Source organism: Gorilla gorilla, chromosome X, assembly GCF_029281585.2.
Source record: "Gorilla gorilla gorilla isolate KB3781 chromosome X, NHGRI_mGorGor1-v2.1_pri, whole genome shotgun sequence".
Lineage (NCBI taxonomy): Eukaryota > Metazoa > Chordata > Mammalia > Primates > Hominidae > Gorilla > Gorilla gorilla.
The window spans coordinates 50,093,236-50,120,413 of NC_073247.2; positions in this window are offsets into that span (position 1 = coordinate 50,093,236).

Here is a 27,178-nt window from a genome sequence, read left to right on the forward strand (position 1 = left end):
TAAAGCTGTGAGGGCCACGGAAGGTTCTCAAAGGGATCAGGGCCAATAGCGTAGAAAGAGGAAAAACTGAGTTTAAAAAGCTCATACTGCAGTCTGAAGCCCCATGGAGGCTGGGACCAGACTCAGAAGGGGACAAATGTTCTTGGGTAGATTCTGAAGGACAGATCCCCAAAATGTTCTGAGCAACCTTTCGGATCAGTTTCCCAAGCCTGGCAAATTGAGAAAAATCTGATCAATGAAGTGGAAGCAGCAGCCACAAATGCCACATGAGAGTTCTGAATGAACTGTCTTCCTGTTCCTCTCCCTTGCCCCCACCACACCCTCTACACCCTGAATTCCCATCTGCCATGTAGACATGGGTGTGGGAGGGAGAGAGAAAGTGGAGGTTCCCTTTGGTGTAAATCCTGGACCCAGAAAGATAGGGGGATCTCAGAGTTACCTTAATAAATCATCAATCTCTGTCCCTGTTTCAGGTTCTCCAGCCTCAGGTGTCTTCCTGAGCTGAAAGCCAACGTGCATCCCAAACCCTAGAGATGTCCATAAAATCTGCTTTCTGCCCTTTGGAGAGGTCAGGCGCCAGTGAGGAGAACCTCCTCCATGTGTGGGGCCTGAGGTTCCTCTGCATAATTACCATTTGCACCAGGAGGCACCTCCCTTCCTTGAGATCACACCTGGGACACGAGACACAGCCTTACAAAGCAGACAGGCCAGCAGAACATCCCAAGGCTCCTGGTCTCTCCTCAAAGATCAGGGATGGATGAGTGGATGGGAGGATGGATGGATGGATGGATGGATGGATGGATGGATGGATGGATAGATGGATGGATGGATGGATAGATGGATAGATGAGTGGATGGAGGCATGGATGGATGGATTGATGGATGGATAGATAGATGGATGGATGCATGCATGAATGAGTGGATGGATGGATGGATGGATGGATGGATGGATGGATGGATGGATGGATGGTTGGATGGATGGGTGAACAAGTGGATGGATGGATGGATGGTTGGATGGATGGATGGATGGATGGATGGATGGATGGATGGATGGGTGAACAAGTGGATGGATGGATGAATGGACAGATGGACTGGGTCCCTCACCCTCTACTGGATTCTTGCTCCTGTGCCTTATACCTTTTACAATCAGGGGGTTTTCCCAAGTGTCTCACCTATTTTTCCTAACATTAGCTTTTAAAACATTCCCTTTTTTCTGCCCCTCAAAAGATGACAAACAGCCAGATAACCTCTGGCTATCTGGAGAAATTGGCATGTTTAGTTAATTGCCGTTTCACATATATGACATCATGGAAAGAGGGAGAGCTTGGACACAGACAGACCCAGGTTTGAAAACCAGACCTAACATCACTAAGCTGTGTGACCTTGTGCAACCTACAAAACCTCTCTGAACCTGTTTTATCATCTGTAAAATGAAAGTCATAATCATGACCTCTCAGGAGTGTTGCAGGAAAGGAAATCATTCTCAAGAAGTGCCTGGCACATGGTAGCTATTTTCTTTTTAAAGAAGGGAGCTAGAGGTGGTAGAAAATAGCCTGGGCTTTGTCGTCTAAGTAAGTCTGGATTGGAACCTGCTTAACCACTCACTGTGTGGCCTTGAGCCAAAGTAGTGAATTCTGAACCTCAATCTCTTCATCTCTCAAAAGGGCTATTAATATGTACCTTTCAGGATTGCCATGAGGAGTAGATCTATTTTACATAAAGCTGCCAGTACATAGTAGGTGCTTAACAAATGGTCTCCATGATCATCTCTTAAGAAAGGAGATGGGGAAACTGAGGCACAGAATGACCTGCTCAGATAATGAAAGAGTGATGGAGTCTTGGCTGCCTCCCATGTGGACCATGAGCCATGCCGAGGCACCACACAGAGCAACATTAACCATGCGTAGTCCCTACCCAGCAGCCTTCAAGCTTCTAGGTGATTGAAATTCAACTTGACCTCTGACTAGCTGCAGCACACAGGATGGGAGAGGGCCTGAAAGCTAATTTTGTTCTGTTTCCTGGACTCCCAGTCCAGTGCTCCCCTCAAACCTTCACAAGGTGGCATAGCCAGGTGATTGAATACTGCAAAGCCACACCCCCATGCCCTCCAATCTTGATGCTACCACTTGGGGCTGTGTGACCACTGGTCCTGGCTTGGCCTCTCTGTGTCTCAGTAATGGGAATGATAAACAGTGCCTATCTCAAAGGTTTGTTGTGCCTGTGAGACGGTGCCGGGCACATACAAAGTCCCCAATCAATGTTAGCTACGATTATTATTAGCTCTTTGCCACATAGAGCTTTGATCTCTCAAAGACCCATTAATCGCTCAGCCCCTTCTTCAAGGGATTTAAAAAAAAAACAGCAAATGAAATTCTACATGAAATCATCGCTGTAATGTTTCTGCTGCCAGGACAAATCATTAGGGTGGAGGTGGGAGGGGGGGACATGGCAATGATACCACTGGCCAGAAAGAAGAAGGGACATTAATATAGCAGCTTCCTATCTAATGGCTGGGGAAGAGGGAGGGGGAGGGGGAGATTGCTGAAGGGAGAGGTTGCTGGCTGACTCTGCTGTCGGGGAAGAAGGGTCTGTCAATCAGGGCCCCCCAGGAGGTGAAGGGGTCTCTGTGCCCAGCGAGGAGAGGCACAGAGCCCAAGTGAGCTCTGGGAGAAGGTAGCCCCATGGACCCCTGTGAGGCCTGGGTCCTGGCCCAGCAGCCCTCCCTGAAGGAACCCCCAAATGTGGGCAGTGTCCAGCCAGTCTCCGGCTCAGATGCATTTAAGAGCAGGAGGCTTCTCAGGCTTAAGGAACCTGAACCTGCCTCTATTCTCCACAGCACAGTGGCCCGAAGCACTTCGCTATCCATGAGGCTGGCCCCAAGAGACAGCAGACCAGGGTTCGAGCTACCTCTCTGCCTCCCCCAACCTCCCCCGCCCTTTTCTGGCATGAATTTCCTCCACTGAAAAGCGAGGGGTTTGGCTGAGGTTGCGGTTTTGAAAGCTGTGCTGAGGGCGCCCAAGGATGGGCCGGGGCCTGGTAGCAGCCAAGATTGGGTGTGGGTCTCCACCCTGCCCCTCCCAGAGCCAGCTCACAGCCCACCTTCAGCCCATTTGACAACTATGGCTACAGATGAACATGATTTTGATTAGCAAAAGGAGTTCTGCTACTTCAAAATCAAGAATGTAGAAAGCCCCTGAGTAGAGGGTCTCTAGCCACTCCTCCCCTGCCAATGTTGCCTGTCTTAGGAAGCACCAAGGACAGGCGGGGAAGCTGGCTTGGCCCTGGCTCTGGATCAAGAATAGAGCGCTGTGTCCAGAGGCCTTGCTGAATCTCCTTCCTGAGCAGCCGCCTGGCCCACGCGTCACAGTTTATCCTCCAGCAAGGGCTGGCTGGACACAATGCCTTGGCCCCGGGCCCACCTTCAGGAGCCAAACCCAACAGTCTCCTCAGCTTCCTGGCTTGTGCCAGCACACTGCTTGGCAAGAGAGGAGGTGACCAGCAGGCAGAAGGAGCTCCGGCACACCAGAAGGGTGTCTCGCTGGTCCCCAAGGGGCAGCTGGGAGTTGCTTTCTGAGCTCAGGCCTGGAGCATCTAAATGGGCAACATGTCCCACGGGGCTGGGTGGGTGGCAGACAGTGTGTGACGCAGGGCCTACCAGAGCCCAGGACTTACCTTTAGGAGGTGGTGTGAACAACTGCACCCCCCACCCACTCTCTGAGCCTCCAATTCTAAATTCAGCCTTGGAGTCCCTGACCAGAAAGCAGGAACTCCTGGTTGAGTCACAGGGGTATATCACAGATGGTTTTCTTTTTCTTTCTTTTTTGAGTCAGGATCTCGCCCTGTCAGGCTGGAGTGCAATGACACAATCCGGCTCACTGCTGCCTCAAAGTCCTGGCCTCAAGCAACCTTCCCACCTCAGCCTCCCGAGTAGCTGAGACCATAAGCACTCATTTCTTATTTTGTTTTTGGTAGAGACGGGATCTCACTATGTTGCCCAGGCTGGTCTGGAACTCCTGACCTCAAACGATTCGCCCGTCTTGGCCTCCCAAAGTCCTGGGATGACAGGTGTGAACCACTGCACCCAGCCACAGATGTTTTCTCGCAGCACACTTTGTCACAGCTGAGGAAGAGTGTTCGCGTGTTAGGCTTGCCAAAGCTAAGAATAGGGATAGGATTTCCTTGAAGTAGGAAAAGGGTCCCAGAAAGGACAGCCAGGAAGCCCATGGTTTGCTATACATTTTAGCTGGGGTGCCCATCTGTGCCCTTTAGGGTAGGAGTCAAAGCCCCCCAACCCTGCATCCAGCCTTTCCCCACCACATGAACCACTGGGCCTCTCTGTGCCTCTGTGCCTATGCACATGCTATTTGCTGAGTGGAATGAACTCCCCCTCCCTCACCTACCTCCAGCCTTGTCTGCCTGGCAGGCTCCTACTCACCCTTCAAAACCCAGTTTCCCTTCTGTAAGGCCACCTTTTATTCCCTCCAGAGATTCTCACCCTCTCCTCTGTCTCCCTACAGTGTCTTACACACACACACACACACACACACACACACACACACACACACACACACAAATAAAGATAATAATTGCCACACAGTAGCTTGTGACAATTATCAGCATTATTGGAAGAATTTGTTTTGGACTGTGTGGCTGGACTGTGAGCTCTTTACCATGTGTTTTTGTATGCACCGATACTTGCATTATTTGTATGTATTTTTGTCCTACCTACTTAAAACAAATATCGGAGAGTGCATCAGGAAAAATAATAACTAGCATTTATCAGCAGCCCAGCATGTGCACAGCATCCAACAGGCATTTCCCACAACACCCCTGCAGTGTGGGTACTATTACCCCATTTCACCAAGAGGGAAACTAAGGCTCAGGAAGGTTAGGTATCCTGCTGAGGTCACACAACCAGTAAAGCTAAGCCAGGACATGATCATTGTTCTTTTAGATTCCAAAGCCCAGTATTTTTTGTTTTCTTGTCCTGCTGTAAGGCCTTCCCTATTTCTAGCCCCAGGGCCTGCCAACAGATGCACTATCCATGCTCAAGAAGTAGATGAATCAGGTGAGAGCCAGACAGTGTGACCACCAACTGTCTGATATTGAGCGCCAGTGGGTGGCCCTTGCTTGAAGTGTGGTCCTCAGACCAGCAGTATAACCATCACTTGGGAGCTTGTATGGAATCTCAGGTCCCACTGAGACCTACTGAATTAAAATCAGCATTTTTAACAAGATCCCCAGGGCATTCGCGTGCATGTTAACGTCTCTATTTTACGTGCCTGTTTCCATGAAGACAAACAAGAAGTTTCTGGTAGAAAGAGCTGGCAGAGTTGATGGAACAGGTCGCTTTTTAAAAAACACTTCCAAAGCTTTTCACCACACAGGTTGAAAGTGAAAATTTCCTTTCTCGTTCCACTTTGATTTTGCTAATTTCTTAGAAAGTAAAAGGTATCAAAAGATATTTAACTACGTATGTTTTCCTTTCTCCGATATGTTCAGCCTTAGGAATGAAAAGTTGATGTTATGGAAAACCATTTGGCCTTTTCGACTAAAGCTGAACATATGCATACCCTTAGCTCTACTTCACAGAAAGGAGTTGCCGGGATCCACCAAAAGGCATGTACTAGAATGTCCATAGCAAAGCTAACCCTACCCGAAAGCCCATTGACAGCAGTGGGTAAATAAATGGTGGAATTGTCACACATGGAATACTACACAGCAATGAGAAGGAACAAACTACAACTACACTCCAGAAGTCAGATAAATTTCACCATGATAATGTTGAACAAAAGAAGCCAGACCCAAAAGAAGACAAATGGTATGATTCCATTTACATAAGGTTCAAAGATAGACAAAACTACTCTCTGTGTAAGGTGGGGACACCTCCCTTGAGGAAGCAGCAACTGGGAGAGGACATGAGGGGGACTTCCTTGGGGGTTGTTGATGTTCTGTGTCTCTACCTGGGTGTTCTTATACACCGGTGCTCTTAGCTTGTAAGAATGTATCAAGCTGTACGCTCAGGCTTCTCTGAATGTAGGTTATACTTCAATAAAAGGTTAAAAAAAAAAAGCTAATGTTGCCTAATGGCCTAAATTCTATGAATATGCAATAAACTTGCAGCATAAGAATTTTGTCCTGCAATTTGCTGCTGACTCCAAGTTCTGGAGGTGTCAGGGTAACAAAGCACCCCAGGGTGAGCATTTGACAGGAAGCATTAGCTGCCCCCCAGGAGCCTCAAATACCTGATGGGTTTTCTCCTGCTTAAAATTAAAAACCTGCCCGCAAAGATGCCGAGGAAGGGAGAATGCATCCACAACCCTCATTTTGCAATGTTATTAACTGTGGGAGTTGAGCGCAGTGGGTAGTGGATTCATCTGCAACTGCTGGCTAGACACCAGGTTTCTGTTCCTAGGGGGTGAGGCCGGTGACTTCTTTATCTCTACATGCCCGCCCCCCGACACACACACACACACACACACATACACACACACACACACAGCCTTACCCACAAAGGCATGAAGATGTCTGTTGCTTAATAAATGGTTTCCTAAGGACCACAGCATTTTGGCACTAGAAAAAGTAATAATATCTCGCTTTAATTTTGCAGGTGCCGTGTGCCTAGCCATATGAAGCGCTTCATACACATTGTCTCATCGATGCCACACAACCACCCTGTGAGGGAAGGGCCAAAGTTATTCCCATTACAGATAAGGCTTGGAGGAGGTAAGACAGTAGCTTGCCAGAGGTCACACCATGACCCATGGCAGAGCTGGGATCCTACCCAGGCAGGGTGTTTGATCCAGAGCCTGCTTTGCCTCTAGGCTTCACAGCCTTGGAAGCGATGCCATCTAAGATCCCATCTTTGCAAATAGGGCCACTGGCCATGACTGCCGAATTTAGCAAATAAAAATACAGGCCACGCAGTTCAAATTGAATTTCAGATAAGCAATACATCCTTTTTAGCATAAGTATGTCCCATGCAATATTTGGGACACATTTATATTAAAAATTATTCATTTGTTGATCTGAAATCCAACTTGAACTGGGTGGCCTGTATTTTATCTGGTGCCCCTACCACTGGGGCCCACAGAAGCCAAGTGACATACAAAGTGACATTGGCAGTTTGTCAGAGTTGGAGGTCTGGGCCCAGGGCCCCGGGCCCCTGCCTCTTCCTCTGATGCTTTTTCAGCCAGCCGGCTGCAACTCCTCCCCAAACCTCCTCCCACTCTGTGTGTTTACAACCAAACCCCTCACTTTCCCCAAACCAGCAGCCTTCCCAAGTTTTGGTGGCTGCCAATGTCACCACATCACGTGACCAACTGCCATCATTCCCCTCTCTGAAGTCCTCTGGCCCTTTCTGTCCACCAGCAGGTGACCTACAAGGTGCCTTGGGGACACTGGCTGACTTTAGAACTGGTAAGTCTTCTCGCCCCAATAAGCTTGCAAACTCCATAAGGGCAGGGACCGCATGTCATATGTCTGGTATGCTACTAAGCCAGGCTTGCCATGCTAAGACCCCCCGACAATGTCCACAAGTTCAGCCCAGTTCTAGGCTGTGGGGGGCATGAACCCTTTCTCCGGGGAAACCCAGGGGCTCCTGAATTCATGGCATGGTGACAGCTTTGCCACGGTGTCCTCTTCCACTGGGAACTCTGGTCTCAGCCACTAGGTGCTCCATTCATCTCTCACTGCACAATAAGCTACCTCTAAATTTAGATGCTTAAGCCAATGACAACTGTTGATATTGCTCATGACGCTGCATTTTGGGCAGGCGTGGATGGGGACTAGAGGATTCACCTCCCAGATGGCTCACAGACAGCTGGCAAGTTGGAGCTGGTGGTTAACTGCGAACTCAGCCAAAGCTGAAAACCAGGGGCCTCGGTTGCACTGCATGTAGCCATGGCTTCCTAACAGCATGGCAGCAGGGTCCCAAAGGTGAGTACCCCAAGGGAGAACCAGGTGAAAGCTGAATCACCTTTTATGGTCCAGTCTCAGGAGTCACATAGTGTCACTTCTGTCATACGCTTCTAGGTGAAGCAGTCACAAAGACCCACACAGTTTCAAGGGGAGGAGCAGAGAATTTACCTCTTGATAGCAGAGTGTGAACTTTCTGGAAAAGCACATGATACTGGAAATATTACTGTGGCTTTACAGGGCTTGTTATTTGGGACCACACCCACAGCTTCCAACCAAGGCCAAAGTAAGACCTTTGGAGACCCTTGCCATTGAAAAGCCATGGCATAACTTTCCCAGGTATTTACTTAAAGCTCAAGAAATTATTTGTTAAAAAACAAAATCCAAGGCAACTGCAAAACAATATATTATATATGATGTCTTTCATGTTAAAACACATTCATAAAAATTCTACATTTCTGTATACATATATGTGTATGGGAATGCTTTTTTTTTTTTTTTTTTTTTTTTGAGACGCTGTCACCCAGGCTGGAGTGCAATGGCACAATCTCAGCTCACGGCAACCTCTGCCTACTGGGTTCAAGTGATTCTCCCTCCTCAGCCTCCCAAGTAGCTGAGATTACAGGCACCTGCCACTATGCCTGGCTAATTTTTGTATTTTTGTAGAGACGGGGTTTCACCATGTTAGCCAGGATGGTCTTGAACTCCTGACCTCAGGGGATCCACCCACCTTGGCCTCCCAAAGTGCTGGGATTACAGGGGTGAGACACTGCACCCGGCCAGGAATGTAGTTTTAAAAAAATCTTAGAGAAGGAGCATCCAAGACATTAACAGTGATTATGTCTGGGAAAGGGACTTGGATTAGGGGCCACCAGGAGAAACAAAGAGGACTGTGGCTTTATTCACATAGCTCGAGTACTTTACAGTGGAAATATACTCATGTGTTAGGTGGATAATTAAAAATAGAAGGAAAAAATAAGAAAGGGAGGGAAGAAAGAAAGATACAATGGTTTCCAGTTGTTAGAATAAAAAAGCAAAATCCTTAATATGGTCCATGTGGTAGACTGGATTACTATGCCCAACTTTGCCCTCTACCTAAGATGGAATCACTCGCACACCCTTTGCTGACTGTATGTCTCCTAGCAGACAGGGTAGAAGCTATTTTCTTGTCCCACTGGCTTAGGGGTTGGCCTTATGACTGGCTTTGACCAGTGGAATGTGGACAGAGATAACTGTGTGCTGGCTCCAAACCTTGGCCTTAAGAGATTGTTTCCAATTGCCCTCTTGCGTTTACCTTAGCCAGGAGAAGAGCTTCCCGCAGGTAGCTGTTTCTCCTTCAGCCTGGGTCTCAGAATGACAGAAATGTGGTGCTATCCTTAGCCCATCCCAAAGTCAGGGGCCTAGCCTTGGCTTATAGAGCTGTAGCTGAGCCCTGAACTACCGGCAATAGAAAGACCTATGAGGAAGAAATAAACGCTTGTTGCAAACAACTGAGGTTTGGGAGCTGTTTGTTAAGCAACATTATCCCAGCAGAAACCTGACTACTGCAGCCTCTAAGACCCTGGGTGATCTGGCCCTTGACGACAATTCCAGCCCCATCTCTCTTCACACTGCTGTTTTGTTCATCAAATTCTAGCCCCAGTGGCCAGTTTTAGTGTCTCAAAGGTTTATAGCTTTCCCACGAGGGATTCATTCTAAGTGGACTACTTTTTACCTCGATTTCGGCAAACTCCTACTCAAAATTCATCTCAGGAAAACTTCATCTGAACATTCACAACCTGTCATCTAGGTTAGTTTCCTTCTTGTTTGACTTTCTGATAATATCTTGTTCACCCTTCATACTGTTACTCTTCCTTAACGCAATAGATAATTTACATGTAATTTTTGGATTTCTGTCTCCTCCCTCCCTAAACTGTGACCTACATGAAGGCAGGGACCACCATGCTTATTTTGTTCATCAGTATGTTCTCGGCCAGGCGTGGTGGCTCACGCCTGTAATCCCAGCACTTTGGGAGGCCAGGGCAGATGGATCACCTGAGGTCAGGAGTTTGAGAACAGCCTGGCCAACGTGGTGAAACCCCGTCTCTACTAAAAATGCAAAACTGGCTGGGTGCGGTGGCTCATGCCTGTAATCCCAGCACTTTGGGAGGCCAAGGTGGGCAGATCACCTGAGGTTGGGAGTTCGAGACCAGCCTGAACAACATGGAGAAACCCTGTCTCTACTAAAAATACAAAAAATTCGCCAGGTGTGGTGGCACATGCCTATAATCCCAGCTACTTGGGAGGCTGAGGCAGGAGAATCACTTGAACCCGGGAGGCAGAGGTTGCGGTGAGCAGAGGTCATGCCACTGCACTCCAGCCTGGGCAACAAGAGCAAAACTCCGTCACAAAAAAAAAAAAAAAAAAAAAAAGCAAAACTTAGCTGGGCGTGGTGGCATGCTATTCGGAGGCTGAGGCAGGAGAATTGCTTGAACCCAGGAGACGGAGGTTGCAGTGAGCCAAGATGGTGCCACTGCACTCCAGCCTAAGCAACAGAGCGAGAGTCCATCTCAAAAAAAGAAAAAAAAAAAGGTCTCAGCAGTGGCAGTGCCTAGGACATAGTGATTTGCCGAATAAATGAAGATGGCTGAGTATTTCCGACCCTGCTACAGGACTCAGAGGATAGCTTCTTTCCCAGTAGGGGCAAGGCTGCAACAAAGGAAGTGGGATTTCATCTGAACCCTACGGTATGGGTAGAATCTAATACAACCAAAGCCATGGCCACAGGAAGCTCCATGACTCCAGGGAGTGGTTAGGGATGGAGCAGCTGGGCTAGACTAGAGGATCAATACCAAGGTCAGGGATGTACAGGGGCCTTCCCTGGCCAGGTGTGGAGCTCCAACTCTCTCCAGCAGCCAGTGGACAGCCATGGATGGGTTTTCAGTGAAGACAGGAAGTGATAAAGGGTCAGAAGTCTCTTCTGGAAGACACTAGTGGCAAGGAGGCCAGTAGACTGGGTGTGAAGTCACGGGACATAGGGGATAAGAGGGAAAAAAAATAAAAATAAAAATAAAAACACTAAGCAAAGACCAGTTATGGCTGAAGGGCAACACAGAGTTGCGCTCCCACTAAAGGAGCTCTGCAAATATTTGCTGTGAATGACCTTGAATGACCTGGGGGGCAATGGTACGACTGCTAAGAGATGCGGGAAGACAGGAGAATGAGCTAGTCTGTTGGGGAAGAGAGTAAGTGTAATTTTATACATGTCAAGTTTGATGTGAGCACAGGTTGTCCAGGAGGCAATTTGTAGATGGATATCGGAATTTGGGAGAACAGCTGGAGAAATTTAGGGAAACCCAAACTAGGGTTTCAGAAGCAGACTCTAAGACAAGGACTTGTGTGCTAGTGTTTTATGGGGAGGTGATCTCCTGAAACACTGATAGGAGAGTGAGGAGGTGAGACAGGGAAAAGAAGGAAGTCAATAAAGGGGGAGTTTGCAAGCAAATTAACACTAGGGGCAACTGGAGCTTAAGCCAGCTGGGGAGCTCTAGGAGACAGCACAGAACACACATGTCAGCATTAGCCCACCTGAGGGGCAGGGTGCTGGGATACTTACCAGCTCACTCCTATCAGTCCTTGCTTGGGGACTCTTCCTGGAAACCACTTATTCCTTGGCACTTGTAGGTTGCCATGCACACAAAAAGAAAGGGATCTGGTGGCCAAAGAAAGCCTTCAAGCAAGGAGAAGCAGGTTGCAGCAGCTTGAAATGGGTAGCTGTGCATGGAAATCAAATGGAAATGGTTATTCTTATCCCAGTTATGTGTCAGGCACACCCCTAGATACTTACAAGTATTATCATGTTCCAGCAGGGCGTGATGGCACACACTTGTCATCCCAGCTACTAGGAAGGCCGAGGCAGGAGGATCACTTGAGCCCAGGGGTTTGAGGCCAACCTGGGCAACAGAGCAAGACCTCCTCTCAAAAAAAAAGAAAAGAAAAAAAGAAGTATTATCATGTTCCAACCTCAGAAGAGCCTTTTTATTTTATTTTATTTTATTTTTGAGACAGAGTTTTGCTCTTGTTGCCTAGGCTGGAGTGCAATGGCACAATCTCAGCTCACCGCAACCCCCACCTCCCGGGTTCAAGCAGTTCTCCTGCTTCAGCCTCCTGAGTAGCTGGGATTACAGGCATGCGTCACCACGCCCAGCTAATTTTGTATTTTTAGTAGAGACGAGGTTTCTCCATATTGGTCAGGCTGGTCTCAAACTCCCGACCTCAAGTGATCTGCCAACCTCGGCCTACCAAAGTGCTGGGATTATAGACGTGAGCCACCACACCCGGTCAAAGAGCCATTTTAAAGATGAGGAAACAGCCTCAGTGATAAAAGCGACAGGTCACTGAGACTCACTTTGCCAGAGGTACCAGCCAAGAAGAGATGGGATCATGGTGTCTGCAGGGCATTAGTAGCACTCAGAAACTTCCAGCCCCAAGAGCCCACTGTAGCAAAGGGAAATGAAGAGAGAGAATTCTTGGAAGAGCCATACTGATGATGACCACAGGAATAACTTGTCACAAAAGACGAAGTGAGAAAAAGACATGGAAAACCACATGATTGTAAGTCAGCAGGACTCAGTGATAGTAATTCTAAGATTCTGAGGGAAATAAAACATTTACATGGCACTGACGTGGACAGATGGGAAATCTACTCAGTAGTGTCTGATCGTGAGGATGAGAACATCCCCCTGAGGGAGTTCACTTTGGGGGTTCGCCTAGGGACTGCCCCACTGAATGCCAACCTGCACAGTTTATCTCACTCCTGGAAAGACCAGAGAAATACTGAAGGGCCAGGCATTGCAAATGGAACACCAGGCTTTCTCAGCCACATCAAAGCCAAAAAATAAAAGAAATTAATTTATTGATGCTGCGTGAAGGCAAAGAGTTGGTTTTGAAGAATTGTAACAAATGGCTGGGAAAATGTAAACCAAAAAAAAAAATGGAAAGCTCAGTTAATACTAAACAAATTATTAATCATTAGCAATAGTTGGAAAACAGGCCTGTGCAGGCAGATGAAAGGAAATGGGGGCGCAAAGGCTATAGAACAGGTAGATGATCAACTATCTTCAAGCATGTGAGAGGTTATTAGTTATTTTCTTGTAACTTGACGATTATTACCAAGACAGTGTGGGGAGAAGGAAGTGAAGAGGGAAGGGCAAGTATATCAGAATCACCTGGGAGCTTTCTCAAAAGGCAAGTGGCCCATGCTACCTTGAAATTTAGCAAATCTTTCAGAATGTCTACCTCATGCTCCCTCTGGTATCTGAAGTCTGTTGTCCCATAGTCTTGCCAAAGCTGCCATTTTCATGTCCTGAGAGTGGGCCTCACCACGTCTCCCCCTTCTGCTGGCTTCCCTACGAAGCAAAGAGCTCATGGAGAGTTCTTCCTCCCCCGTGGTACCTCTGACCATCACCCAGGCGAGACGGTTGAGCCCCTGAGAATGAGAACCTGGGCAGCCTCATCTGTCCTTGCCCCTCCTGCCCAGGCACAGTGCCCAGCACACAATCAGACTCCTAGCTGTAGAATGCATGATGCAGGCACAGCCCCACCTCCAAATGGAATAACCTTTCCCAGGTATTTCCTCAATACCAGGTAGGTTACTGAAGGGCCCATGGCCTCTCTGTAGGTGGAAATGGTGAAAGGAAAAATACCCACTCAGGGGCTTCAGGAGATTGGGCCAATGACCTCTTGAGAAAAATGTTAATCCTCTCGGCCACAAGAAGCAGCAGCAGTGAGCTAGAGTCAGTCTACACTGTCACAGGGCTGCCTGGGCTGCTGAGTGTCCCATGAGGATCATGGCTGTCATAGCTATATGGCTTTCATGCCTATCGTGGCTGCTGTGGCAAGCCCAGGCTCCCCCAGGAAGAGCTGCCTAGGAAGATCCCAACCAGACAGCCCTTGTCCTGCACCCTGGGTGATTTATGGCCACGTCCATACACACACACTCGCTCATCCTGTCCACAGACTGAATCTAGGCTAAGGCCCATAAAATAGGCAACAGCTATTGGCAAATTCATTAATTAGGATTCTGTTTGTACTTTTATTGTGAAGGAAAATCATTTGTCAGCTTAAAGTCAGACCCAGTGCCTGATGAGAAGTGTTATTCTAAGAACGTATTAACTGATGGCTCTTCACGGCACTCCCTCTCTCCCATCTCTGCTGTCCCACTCCACCCCCACCAGAGTCAGAGAAAGCCCCTTGTCCCTCCACTTTAATCAAGATCTGTGTGGTGGATTTTGTGAGTTGCCTTCCCAGTAAGCCTGCCTCCATCCCTTCTTCCCTGCCAACCTCATCCTGATTTTGTTCAGGGAAAGGGCAGTTGTATGCATCAAGGGTGACTGACCCCTCCAGCCCCAGAGAGTAGAGTTTGATGAGTCAAAGCCAATCCTGGCAACTCCATTTCCTTTCCCAATGACACAATTCTGCCCAAAGAGGTGCGAGAAGAAGTCGGCTAGAGCTCTTTGAAAAGAACTTGAGGAAGAAGTGTTCTTTCCTCAAGCCTTTGGACTTGTGCTGGAATGTGACACCTGGGGCCAATGAAGCCATCTTGTAAACAAGAGGCAAGGCAGAGGACCAATGCTGACATGCTAAGGATGGTAAAGCAAAAAGTGGGACAAACCTGGGGCTCCAATGACATCAATGAGCACTGAATTCACCAACCGGGAATCGTCCTGCCTCTGGGCTTCTTGATAGGAGAGGATAATAATCTCCCCATTGCCTGCACCATTTGGAGGAGTGGGGTTTTATTATTAGAGCTGAAGTCACTGACTACAGCTGCGAGCATCCTGCTATATTACAACCAACTAAAACTAAAACTGCCTCCAGATGCCCATTCTGATGGGTGGCAATGCCCCTGCTCTAGATATTGCATGTGGTTGGCCAATTTCAGACCCCACCTCAGTTCCAGTTGCCCTGTCTTTACTGGGAAAGAATCAAAGGCCTTCACGTGAACTTCTTTCCATCAGCATCTTTTTTTTTTTTTTGAGACAGAGTTTCGCTCTTGTTGCCCAGGCTGGAGTGCAATGGCACGATCTCGGCTCACGGCAACCTCTGCCTCCCAGGTTCAAGCAATTCTCCTGCCTCACCTTCCTGAGTAGCTGAGATTACAGGCATGTGCCACCATGCCCGGCTAATTTTGTATTTTTAGTAGAGACAGGGTTTCTCCATGTTGGTCAGGCTGGTCTCAAACGCCCGACCTCAGGTGATCCGCCCACCTCGGCCTCCCAAAGTGCTGGGATTACAGGCGTGAGACACCATGCCTGGCCTCCATCAGCATCTTGCTATCACTGGTGGAAACCACCTCCCCCCAGTCAGGAAGCTTCAGGCCACAGCATACAAAAGACAATACGCACACATACTCCAACACACATAACATCTCCCTCTATGTGGATGTCTCTAATATGGGTTGAATTGTGTTTCCCCCAAATTGTGTTTCCCCCAAACTGTTAAACTGCAGTATCTCATTATGTGACCTTATTTGGAAATAAGGTCATTGCAAATGTAATTAATTAAGATGAGGTCATTCTGTAGGGTGGGTCCCTAATCTGATATGATTGTTGTCCTTATTTTAAAAAAAAAGGGAAACTTGGACACAGACAGACACACACAGGGAGAATATCATGTGGACATTAGAGTCACATGGCCACAAGCCAAGGAACTACCAGAAGCTAAGAGAGAGTCCTGGAACAGATCCTTCCCTCGAACCTTCTGAGGGAGCGTGGCCCAGGTGACCCCTTGACGTTAGGCCTCCTTAGACTTTTGGCCTCCAGAAACATAAGACGATACATTTCTGTTGTTCAAGCCACCCAGTCTGTGGTACTTTGGTACAGCACCCCTGGAAAACTAATCCAGTCTCTTGTATAAATATCCAGGTCATTATAGTATACGGAGGCACAATTCACCTATTAAGGACCATAGAGCCAAAGTCATACCGTTTAGGTAGAGATCAGGTCTTCTCTAAATTGTAAAGTCCCAGCCAGGCGTGGTGGCTCATGCCTTTAATCCCAGCACCTTGGAAGGCTGAGGTAGAAGGATCGTCTGGAGGCCAGGAGTTCAAGACCATCCTGGGCAACATAGCAAGATCCCCGTCTCTACAAAAAAAAATTATTTAAAATTAGCCAAACATGGTGGTGCATGCCTGTGGTCTTAGCTACTGGGGAAGTGAGGCAAGAGGATCACTTGAGCCTAGGAACTTGAGGCTGCAGTGAGCCATGATCATGCCACTGCACTCCAGCCGTGTGACAGAGTGAGACCCTGCCTCATATACACATATATAATAAAGTCCTATTGAGTGTCCTCAGACACAGAGCTAGCTGAGCAGGCCAGCTGGGCAGCTGCCCAAGGTACCAGCCTGTTAGAGGGTCCAAAATACCACTGGAATAAATAGAAATACCCATGCTGGTTGACGCAAGTTTCCACAAGCTCCTACCAAAGTAAACAGTAGCCTTATATGGAAATTTTAAAAACACCCGTGGCTGGCACTGACCCCTCTCTTTGGGTAGTTTTGTAATACACACATATAGCTGCCATCAGCTAAAATTCTGAAATAAGTAAAGCATGGTGTAGCTTTCTTATTTACTACACACAAGGATTCATTATATTAAATAATTTGTAAACTCTTCAACATAACCCCGCCCAGTTGTCCTCCTTGAGAAATTGCCAAAGAAAACTGATGTGAGGGAAGGAACTACAAAAAGGGTAAGATGTTTTGCTGTTGTTTTAGACCATTAATTTTTCTCTAGCCAGGGTAGGTAAATTAGTAAGTAAATCTGTCCACACATAAAATTTTTTAATTAATAAGTTTGGCATAGTCTGCTTCTTGACCCACAGCATCTTTTCTCTCTTTTCTCCATGCTGAGAGAATGAGCAATTTTAGCGGGACACATGACCATCCAGAATAAAGACTACGTTTCCCAGCCTCCCACTGCTAGGAGTGACCATATGGAGAAGTTCTGGCCAATGAAATACAATCAGAAGTATCACGTGATAGGCCTGGGAACTTTCCTTACAAAATAGCTGCGGGCACCCTCTGCTTCTATTTCTTGATCTTTTCCTCCTTTCTGCTGGCCACAGCATGGATATACTGACTGCAGCTACAGTAGTTGTCTTTGACCATAAGGTGACCTGGAGACGAGGCCATGCATGGCAGAGCAGCACAATAAAGGGAGCCTGGGTCCCCATGGACTTCATAAGCAGAATGGCCATGTCAGCCATGGACTGCCACCTCCAGACTGCTATGCAAGAGAGGAATACACTGCAGCCTTCTTTTAGATCTCTTTGTCACTTGCAGCCAAATGCTGTTCTGATAGGAAATCTGGTTTTGCCTGTATGAAGGGGCACCAAATCATTCCTCTGCACAGAGGACTGCCTCTTCTTGGTCTGGCCTTGATCCAGGAAAGGATGCCTCTCTCTCCTGCTCTGGCTTCCATAAAGGCACCACTGGGTGGTAGGTGGCACGATGGTGACCTTGTAAAGACGGAGACAGGGCTTTGGAAAGGGAAGAGTCCCAAGTCTCAAGTCTTGCATGAATGCGAAGGAAGCAGTGAGCCACTGTGGTAGATTTTGAAATGTGGCTGCAAATTCTTTGACATTTTTCTTTCCCATTAAGAGCTGGAGTCTAACTCCCTTCTCCTTGAACATAGGCCAGCCTTAGTGACTGGCTTCTAATGAATAAAATATGGTGGAAGTGATCCTGGGTGACTTCCAAGGCTAGGTCAGAAGAGATGCAGTGGCTTCCACCTGGCTCTCTCTCGGGACACTTACTCTTGGAACCCATCTGCCATAGTGTGAGGAAGCCAAGCAACCACTTGGAGAGGCCACATATAGGTGTTCTGATCCACAAGTCCAGTTAACATACTAGCCGACAGCCAGCATCAACCACCGGACATGGTAGTGAGCAGGCCTTCAGATAATCCAGGCCCCAGCTTCCAACCACCCCAGCTGCCACCAAGTAGAGCAGAGAAGACCCGTCCCTGCTGAGTCCTGCCCAAAGTGTACACTCGTGAGCAAAATTAATGTCACTATTTTAAGTCACTAAGTTTTGCAATGGTTTGTTATATAGCAAAAGATCATTGCAACAGCTGCCTGCTCTGCCCACATCCTTTATGCTAGCATATGTAGGTCCCCCAGCTACCACAAAGCCCTCTAGAAAGTTCCAACCTCATTTCTGTGGGTTCCTGAGAAAAAGGCAGGGGTCTTGGGCCACACCTGGGCTGGGAGGGCTAAAGGGGGCACAGGTTGGCGGAATCAAGTGTCCAAAGTGGGATAGGTCACGGCAGAGGGAGCCAGCTGCCCATCCCTGCCTAGCAATTCTAACCAGAGAGCATGTGCATGTTGGTGTATACACACATGCACAAACACACACACGCACACATACACACACACACACACACACACACACAAACACACACGAAGATGAACCTCAGAACAGAATCCCAGCACCCCAGGGTCCATGTGCAGCACTACTCACTCGCTATCTTGCCACCTAAAGATTCTCTCGGTAGGGCCCACCTGAGAGGAGCCAATTTCATTCCATGAAAGTGGACATTACATAGGTGGATCTTGACATGTCCAGGAGGATTTCTCTTTTTTTTTTTTCTTTTTTGGTTGAGACGAGGTCTCACTCTGTCGCCCAGGCTGGAGTGCAGTGGCGTGATCTTGGCTCACTGCAACCTCTGCCTCCCGGGTTCAAGTGATTCTCCCGCTTCAACTTCCTGAGTAGCTGGGAGTACAGGCGTGCACCCACCACGCCCAGCTAATTTTTGTATTTTTAATAGAGACAGGGTTTCACCATGTTGTCCAGGCTGGTCCCGAGCTCCTGGTCTCAAGTGATCCACCTGCCTCGGCATCCCAAAGTGCTGGGATTACAGGCATGAGCCACCATGCCCGGCCAGGAGGATTTCTCAAAATGAAGCCTAAGGTCCAGTAGCATTAAGAGAGGGAGAAGACACCTCCTGGGGGACCTAACTGCTAGGAGAATCTCTATGGTTTTCTGCCAAGAATCAAAGCTCTCTCCCTGTTGTGAACTGAAGTGTGTCCCCCAAAAATGTATACGTTGAAGCCTGAACTCCCAGTGCATTTGGAGACAGGGCCTTTAAGGAGGTAATTGAGGTGAAATGAGGTCATGAGAGTAAGGCCCTAATCCAAAAGGACTGGTATCCTTATATGAAGAGGAAGAGACACTAGAGAACTTATCCTACCCTTTCTTTGTACTTGCACATAGGAAAGGCCATGTGAGGAAACAGAGAGAAGGCGGCCACCTGCAAGCCAAGGAACGAGGCCTCACCAGAAACCAACCCTGCTGGCACCTTCATCTTGGACTTCCAGCCTCCAGAACTGTGAGACAATAAATTACTGTTGTGCCAGGCACGGTGGCTCACGCCTGTAATCCCAGCACTTTGGGAGGCAGAGGCGGGCAGATCATGAGGTCAGGAGATTGAGACCATCCTGGCTAACACAGTGAAACCCCGCCCCTACTAAAAATACAAAAAATTAGCCAGGCGTGGTGGCGGGCACCTGTAGTCCCAGCTACTCGGGAGGCTGGGGCAGGAGAATGGCGTGAACCCGGGAGGCCGAGCTTGAAGTGAGCCGAGATTGCGCCACTGCACTCCAGCCTGGGCGACAGAGCAAGACTCAGTCTCAAAAAAAAAAAAAAATTACTGTTGTTTAAGCCACCCAGTCTGCCATTTTTTGTTATAGCAACCAGAGCTGACTAACACATTCCCTGAAAGAAACAAAGACAGAAGGAGTGGGGACCCCAGGCCATCTTCACTTCACAGTCAGTGACAAAGGGCAGAAGGATGGGAGATGAAAGGAGGGAGGGAGGAAGGAAGGGAAGAAAGAAAGGAGGAAGGAAGATATCGTGGGAAGGATCCGTACTTTAGGGCTCAAAGGCACCTTCACTTTCCTACCCCATCTCATCATTACTTCTTGTTTCCTCCATCTCCCCTTAATAGAGTCATGCAGGAAGCCCTTAGCTACTCTCCTGCCATCTGCCCTGTTTGAGTACAAGCCCAGCAGAGCTGCACTGCAGCCAACATAGACAATCTGGCAGGACTCCAAGACTTCCCGGTTAGGATCCCAGCTTGCAACGCGTTACTGAGCAATCCTTCATCTTGCATTCATTCAGCAAATTTTTGATCAATATTCATTCCGCTACTGTGGACCCAGTCGCAGCACTGAGCGAGGTGCATGGGGTCCCTGCTTTCTTCTTCTGCGGGAGATGGACAAAGAACAAATAAATGTACAAATGGCAGTTGGTAGAAAGTCCTATGCTAAGAACCAAACCAGGGTGCTGTGGTGGAGTGCCTGGGGAGCTCCCTCTGGTGAAATGTAAGCTGAGATTGGGAGGACACAAAGAAGCCAGCATGTGATTATTGGAGGAAGAGCATTCAAGGCCAAGAGAAGAGCTAGTACAAAGGCCCTGAGGCTGGAATGAGAGAGGTATGTTCTAGAAAGAGCAGGAAGGCCAACGTGCCTGGAGTTCCCCAACAGGGTGGAAGGAGGGGGAGTGAAGAATGTGATAGGAGATGACATCACAGAGCTCAGCAGGTGCCAGATCACATAGGGCTGGGCACACCAAGATAAGGAGTTAGGATTTCAGCTGGGGTTAGGAAAGGAGGTGACCTCATCAGATTGCCATTTAAAAAAAAAATGCTCTAGCCATAAGATACTATTAGTTTTAAAGCGAAAAATAATAACATAGTGAAGAGAGCAGGCCAACACCACCTTAGCCGAGTGATCAATGTTAACATTACCGGTAATGGAACAAATGGGCATCACGTGCCTCCTGATACGATGCATGGAGGACACCCATCACTTGAGTGGCATTCCTGCAAAACATGCAGTATCTGAATCTGATCACGAGAGACATCAGACAAAGCCCAACTAAGCGTCAGTCTATGAAATCGCCAGCCCTTATTCTTCAGAAGTGTTCATGTCATGAAAGACAAGGATAGACTAAGGGACTATGCTGGATTATAGGACACACAACAACAGATTACACAACAGGCACACAACAACACATTACAGTGTGCAATTCTGAATTGGATCCTGAACCAGAGAAAAACTTCTTTTCTTTTGTTTTGAAAGACATTAGTGGAGCAACTGACAAGATTTGAATAAGATCTGGAGAGCAGGTAACATCTGTGTAAATATCTGTGTATATTTCCCAATTTTGATAAACCGTACTGTGGTTATTTAAGAGAACATCCTTGTTGTTTTTGTTTTTAGGAAATGGACCCTGAAATATTTCAGGGTTCAAGGAGCATCATGTCTAAAATTTAATCTCAAAAGCTTCAGGGAAAACAGAAATGTGTGTGTGTGGAGAAAGCGCACAAAAATTGGTAAAAATGTTAACATTGGGGGAATCTGAGGAAAGTAGATTCAGGAAGTCTTGGCACTCCTTTTGCAAGTTTTCAAGTCTGTAATTATTTCAAAATCAAAAGTTTACAAAATAAAAATTAAGGCTGGGCACAGTGGCTCACACCTGTAATCCCAGCACTTTGGGAGGCCGAGGCAGGTGGATCGCCTGAGGTTAGGAGTTCAAGACCAGCCTGGCCAACATGGTGAAACCCCATCTCTACTAAAAATATAAAAAATTAGCCAGGTGTGGTGGTGGGTGCCTGTAATCCCAGCTACTCAAAAGGCTGAGGCAGGAGAATCTCTTGAACCCGGAAGGCAGAGGTTACAGTGACCCAAGATCATGCCACTACACTCCAGCCTGCGCTACCGAGTGAGACACCATCTCAAAATAAATAAATAAATAAATAAATAAATAAATAAAAATAAAGTCCACTCTGGCTGCCGGGTGAAGCATAAATATTGGGGGAGGGGCAGCATCAGGAGAGGTAGGACCAAGGATGGCCTAGGGTGCCGTGCTAGGAGGAGACAGGGCCAAGGCCTTAGAGTGTACAGAACTCAGGACCAACAGGCTTTCCATCTTAGGAAAGCCACTCTGTCCCCCACCATGCTGCTAACAACGGACCCAGCCAGTGCCCACCAAATGGCTCCTGCAGCCTTCCTTTGCAGCCACGCTGAAAAGCGATCAAATGTGAAATCCCAGGGAGGCCAGAGCAATGCGGCCAGCACTCAGCTCCGGGAGGCTGGTCGGGGAAGGAAGAGATTGGCTGCGGCCCTTGCTGCCCTGTCACCTGTATCCACGAGTGTCCCCCACTGTCTGTTGCCCCCTTGGCCGGTCTCAGCCCCTCAGGAAATAAGACTCTCCAGGCCCCAGCAGGCCTTTTGACCCAAGCCGGGGCAGCCGGGGCTCAGTTCTGAAAGAATAAAGGAACAGGCTTTCTCAGGGGGCTGCCCCTCCTCGGCCTGGTGCAGGGGACACGTGGCACAGCCAGCAAGGCTGTCTAAACAAGCAGGGGTTGAGCTGCACACCAGGCGCCACGCTCATTAAACCGGGGGCCAGCCGCAGGGCTAATCGGCCAAGCGCCTCCAGACACCCTAGTCTTGCAGGTGGATGGTGCCCCTCTGGCCTGCACACGTCTCAGTGGAGGCCGGGTAGTCTCAGGATCCCGGACAAACGCGCCAGAAAAGCTTGCTTCTCCCACCCTACTCCATCATGCGCAGAAACCAACAGTACTGTGGGGGAAGGACAGAGGGAGGTTTACACTCCCCACACGATCGCCTTTGGGAAGGGAACTCTGATGGACTCCCTCCCCTGCTAGGCAGTTCACCATCAGACACCCACAGCCTGCTTTGCTGGATTAGAGGCAGCAAAAATAGGAGGCCAAAATGTAGTCGTGCTGATAGATTGCTATCAGCAGGCCCGTAGGAGAGCCTGTTCCTTTATTCTTCTGAACTCTTTCATGGAGACGCCGCCGGCTCAGGCATGGTGACTCAGACGCTCCAGAATTCGGAGCAGCCAGGACCGTGGGTCTGGGTGGGGACGTCAGCCTGTGTGTCAGGCCCAGCCCTGGCACCCAGCCAGCTGGGAGGCTGGGAGGCTGGAGGTTTGCAGGCTCATAAAAAGAAATCGCTTGTTCCTCTGCCAGACAAGAATGAGCCAGGTCCGGCGGAGAGAGAAGAAAAGCACTGCTGCTGTGGGATATTCATGCCCAAGACAGTGTCCTTCTGCAGCTCTGGAGGCTGACAAAGATCTGCTTCTTCAGGGCAGGCAGCAGCCACATCAGGGAAGAACTGCACCTCTGACCCACTTGCCGGTGACCCAGTTGCAGGCGAGGAAACTGGGGCGCCAGGAGATGGGATGACTTAGCCCCAGGTCCCCCACGAATGCCTGCCCCCCGACTTCCCTATGGCAGGGTGGACACTGGGAAATCTGAGGACACAAAGAAATGATAACCCATGCCTTCCAAGTTAGTCCGGCCCCTCAGGCGTGAGTGCTCATGCGTTTTGCCCAGACTGGGGCAAGCCTTAGATGTTTTCATATTTTTCAGAATCTCTCTTCTTGACTTGAAATGGCACGGCCAAAAGCATTGTTTCTCAAAGAAGCTATGGATGTAGGACCAGTCTTGTTTGTGTTTGTTTGTTAATTAATTCCAATCCGTCATGGACAGATACTTCTGTAAAGTACAATAAAAATGATTTGCTGGAAAAATGAAGCAGAAAAAAACACAACATAAAACACAAGCCCAAACCTCTACGGTTAGATTTAACAAACACACACATACTCTGTTGACTTGCTATAAAAGTTTCTAAACACTTGCTCCCAGTTTCTGTACTTAGCTCACTGAGGACAGGTGCCAGACAGCTGTGGACTGGCACTCACCCACCGAGCACATTTCAAGTAGCGGCGGCAAAAAGTCAAGGTCAAAGCAGATGGGTTCTGGCCGGGCACGGTGGCTCATGCCTGTAATCCCAGCACTCTGGGAGACCAAGGCGGGTGGATTACCTGAGGTCAGGAGTTCGAGACCAGCCTGATCAACATAGTGAAACCCTGTCTCTACTAAAAATACAAAAATTATCTGGGTGTGGTGGCAGATGCCTGTAATCCCAGCTACTCAGGAGGCTGAGGCAGGAGAATCACTTGAACCTGGGAGGCAGAGATTACAGTGAGTCAAGGTCACGCCATTGCACTCCAGCCTGGGCAACAAGAGCAAAACTCTGTCTCAAAAAAAAAAAAAAATAGCATATGGGTTCTAATTCTAGCCACCTCTATCACTAACTGGCTGCATGCCTTTGCCCTCAGCCATACTCTCTTCTTTTGCACATAGCCAACTCACGAATCTACTCACACTACAGTCACATGTGCAAAAGAAGATCTCATTTCTTTACTTTGTCTATGGAGGATCCATTCTTGGTCGAGCATAGCAAGGCAGGGTGGGGTGATGACATTTTAGTTGTACAGAGTAGACTAAGTGCAGTACAATTGTTTAAATGGTCCCTTTAGGCAAATGCCCAGGCTCTCCCAGATTCCCACCCCACCACCCCTCTCTTCTACAAGACGGAGTTTAGGTGTATGGAGGAAAGGAATAGAACTTATGTCAGTGTTTCTCAAACTTTAATGTGCAAACGAGTCCCCTGGGGAGCTTGTGAAAAGTGCACATGCTGATTTAGCAGGTCTGGGGGCAGGCCTGAGATTCTGCACTCCTACCAAGCTCTTGGGTGATGCCAAGGCTGCTGGGCCTCAGAGCACACTTTGAACAGCAAAGGGGCATGAGACCTTATACAGGCAGAGAAATCAGGTCCTTGGACACCCTCGCCATCCCCCACCCCTGACCCAAGCACAAGGAGGCCCCTGGAAGTTTCTCATTGCAGTGGAGTGGCTGGTCTAGGCTGCCCCTGAATGGTAACTGCTGAGGTGCAGATGGCTCTCCTTGACTAAAGTCTGAGGCTGGACAACTCCTGGCCCAACTCTCTGGGTGCATGCACTGTCATCCCCATCACCCAGACAGGCCAGCTGTGCTTCCCCTTGAAGACTGTGATGTCCGCCATCTGGACAGTGACCCAGGCCCACGGGGCCTCGACACACCTACTTTCCACCATCCCCACACAGGGGCACCATCGCCAAACCCAAGGAACTAAGGTCAGCTCTGCTTACCACACCATGCCACTCACTGAGTTTTTCTTAAGCAGAGTCCACTGGATGAATGCGGGGTGCCGCCTTCATACTGTGTCCTCTCTCAACCCTCCCTACAACCGGGAGCAAACATACCACTGCCTGAGGCATGCCCCCTCCCCTCTCCAACATACTTCCCTCCCTCGGGGCAGATCCCAGAGTAGATCACATTGCTTCCATCTTTCCACAGTCCTCCCAGACCGGAGGAACAGCCTCTCCTGATGCCTCTTTCCATCCCTCTTGATACACTGAGTAGGAATTAAAGGAATGTAGGAAACCCTTTTCTCTCCACACAATGCCTGGCTTGCAACCCTATTTCCTCTTTGTGGATTCAAACACAATCTAATTTGACCAATGCTGAGCAATGTCTTCATTCGTGAGCACTGGCTGCTGTTTATCGAAGCTCTGACATCCATGGGAAATACTGAAGTCCAGTAAAAATACTGCCAAGAGCCAGGCGTAGTGGCTCACGCTTATAATCCCAGGATTTGGGGAGGCTGAGGCTGGAGGATCACTTGAGGCCAGGAGTCTAAGACCAGCCTGGGCAACGTAGCGTCTCTATTAATTTTTTTAAAAATACTGCCAAAAATGACTCCTGCTCCCTGTGAAATTCTCAGGCCTCTCTCTAGCCCTGAGAATCTATGAAAGGGCCATCCTCTTGCCAACTTAGAAGCAGAGCACATTTCCTAAGGAGGCTTGGAGCTGAGGGCTTGGATGACCCTATCCTCCCACAGACAATCCGTAAGCACCTAGTGGGTGTCAGGCACCAGTGGGGGACCAGGGAGACAGGTGAGCCACACAGTCAAAGTCCTGCTTCCAAAGTGCTCACAAGCTTAGAGTAATGACATCACCACCATTACCTATGGTGACACTGTGATCTGCCACCCGGCCTCTCAGCTCTCAACCCCATCAGGGTCTGTCTCAGCTGCTGAGAGCCGCCTGGCTGAAGCAATGGCCTCCAGGGTCAGCCCAGGCCCAAGGACTGATGACTGCAAGGGGATCACCTGGGGACAACTCAGCATCCCTGGCTGGGTATGCTCAGGTTCAGGGCAGGTCATCCCTGGCTAGGCTCCTGCTCATCACGTGGCCAGGTGCTGGAAGAGCTGCACCCAGATGGAAGACGCGTGCCAGTTGCAGAGTTGCGAGCTGTTGGCTGGGGCCTTGGCGCCCTGGATGATAATCCCACGCTGTGTAACCCTGGGCTGAGTGTGCTACACCAAGAAGGGGAGAAGACAGAATATTCTAACAGGCTGTGGGCCCCCGCCGCCATCTGGATCTCGGTTTCCTCACCTCTGAGGGGTCTTTTCCAGTTCCAATATGCAAATGGTTCGTCACTCGCTGTAGAATAGAATCAGAGCTATGATATGCTGTCCACGTGGCCCACAGACTCAGGGAGGGTCCGAAACTCTGCCAGGGCCTACTGTGCTCCTTTCAGAGGAGCACCACCCCACCCAAGGCACCCCAGGGTGTCTCAGGAGGGCGGCCCAGGACCACTCCCAATGCACTGAAAGCTGACTGTGTTCAGTAGGGGAGAGGGGCCCCTTCTCTAAATATTTTCTCTCCAGGTTTGGCTGGAGACAGTCACAGCCAGTCAAGGGGCTCAAAGAGGCGCCAGGCCTGCCAAGAACCACCTGAGGACGGCGTTTGTGAGGAAAACCCAGGGAGCAGGGCTGGCCCACTCCCAGGCAGCAAAAGTACGGGGCCACCCTCCCCTTCTTGGGTTGGAGCCAGGGCACCCACTGTGGCTGGAAGGGAGAAAGGGAGTTGTGGGCCCAGGCAGCCCCCAGAAAACAGCCCGCAGCCCTCCAGTCAGCTGCCGCGTGTTTGTTTTCACAGCTGCTCTTCCAGCTTGGCTGTTCCAGTGAGCAAAGGAATCTGTTTGTCTGAGAAAAAGAATGTGGCAGAGAGGCGGGAGGCAGCCCCAGGCAGCCCCGGCAGCCTCCTCAGCTTCGGAGCTCACCAAAACCAGCCAGCCACCTCGGGGAGTCACCCAAGAGCCTAGATGGTAAGGTCACGGACTCAGAGACACCTTCACCTCCCCCGGCACCCTCCAGACAGCCCCACTCCTTCGTGGACCCGGGCTTTGCCCAGAGACCTTGGGCAGGTGCCAGGCTGGCAGCCTGGGCACACAGGACAGAGACCCACCAGCCTGAAGTATTTTATTTACTTCTTTCTCATTCACAGACAACCCCCCACCACC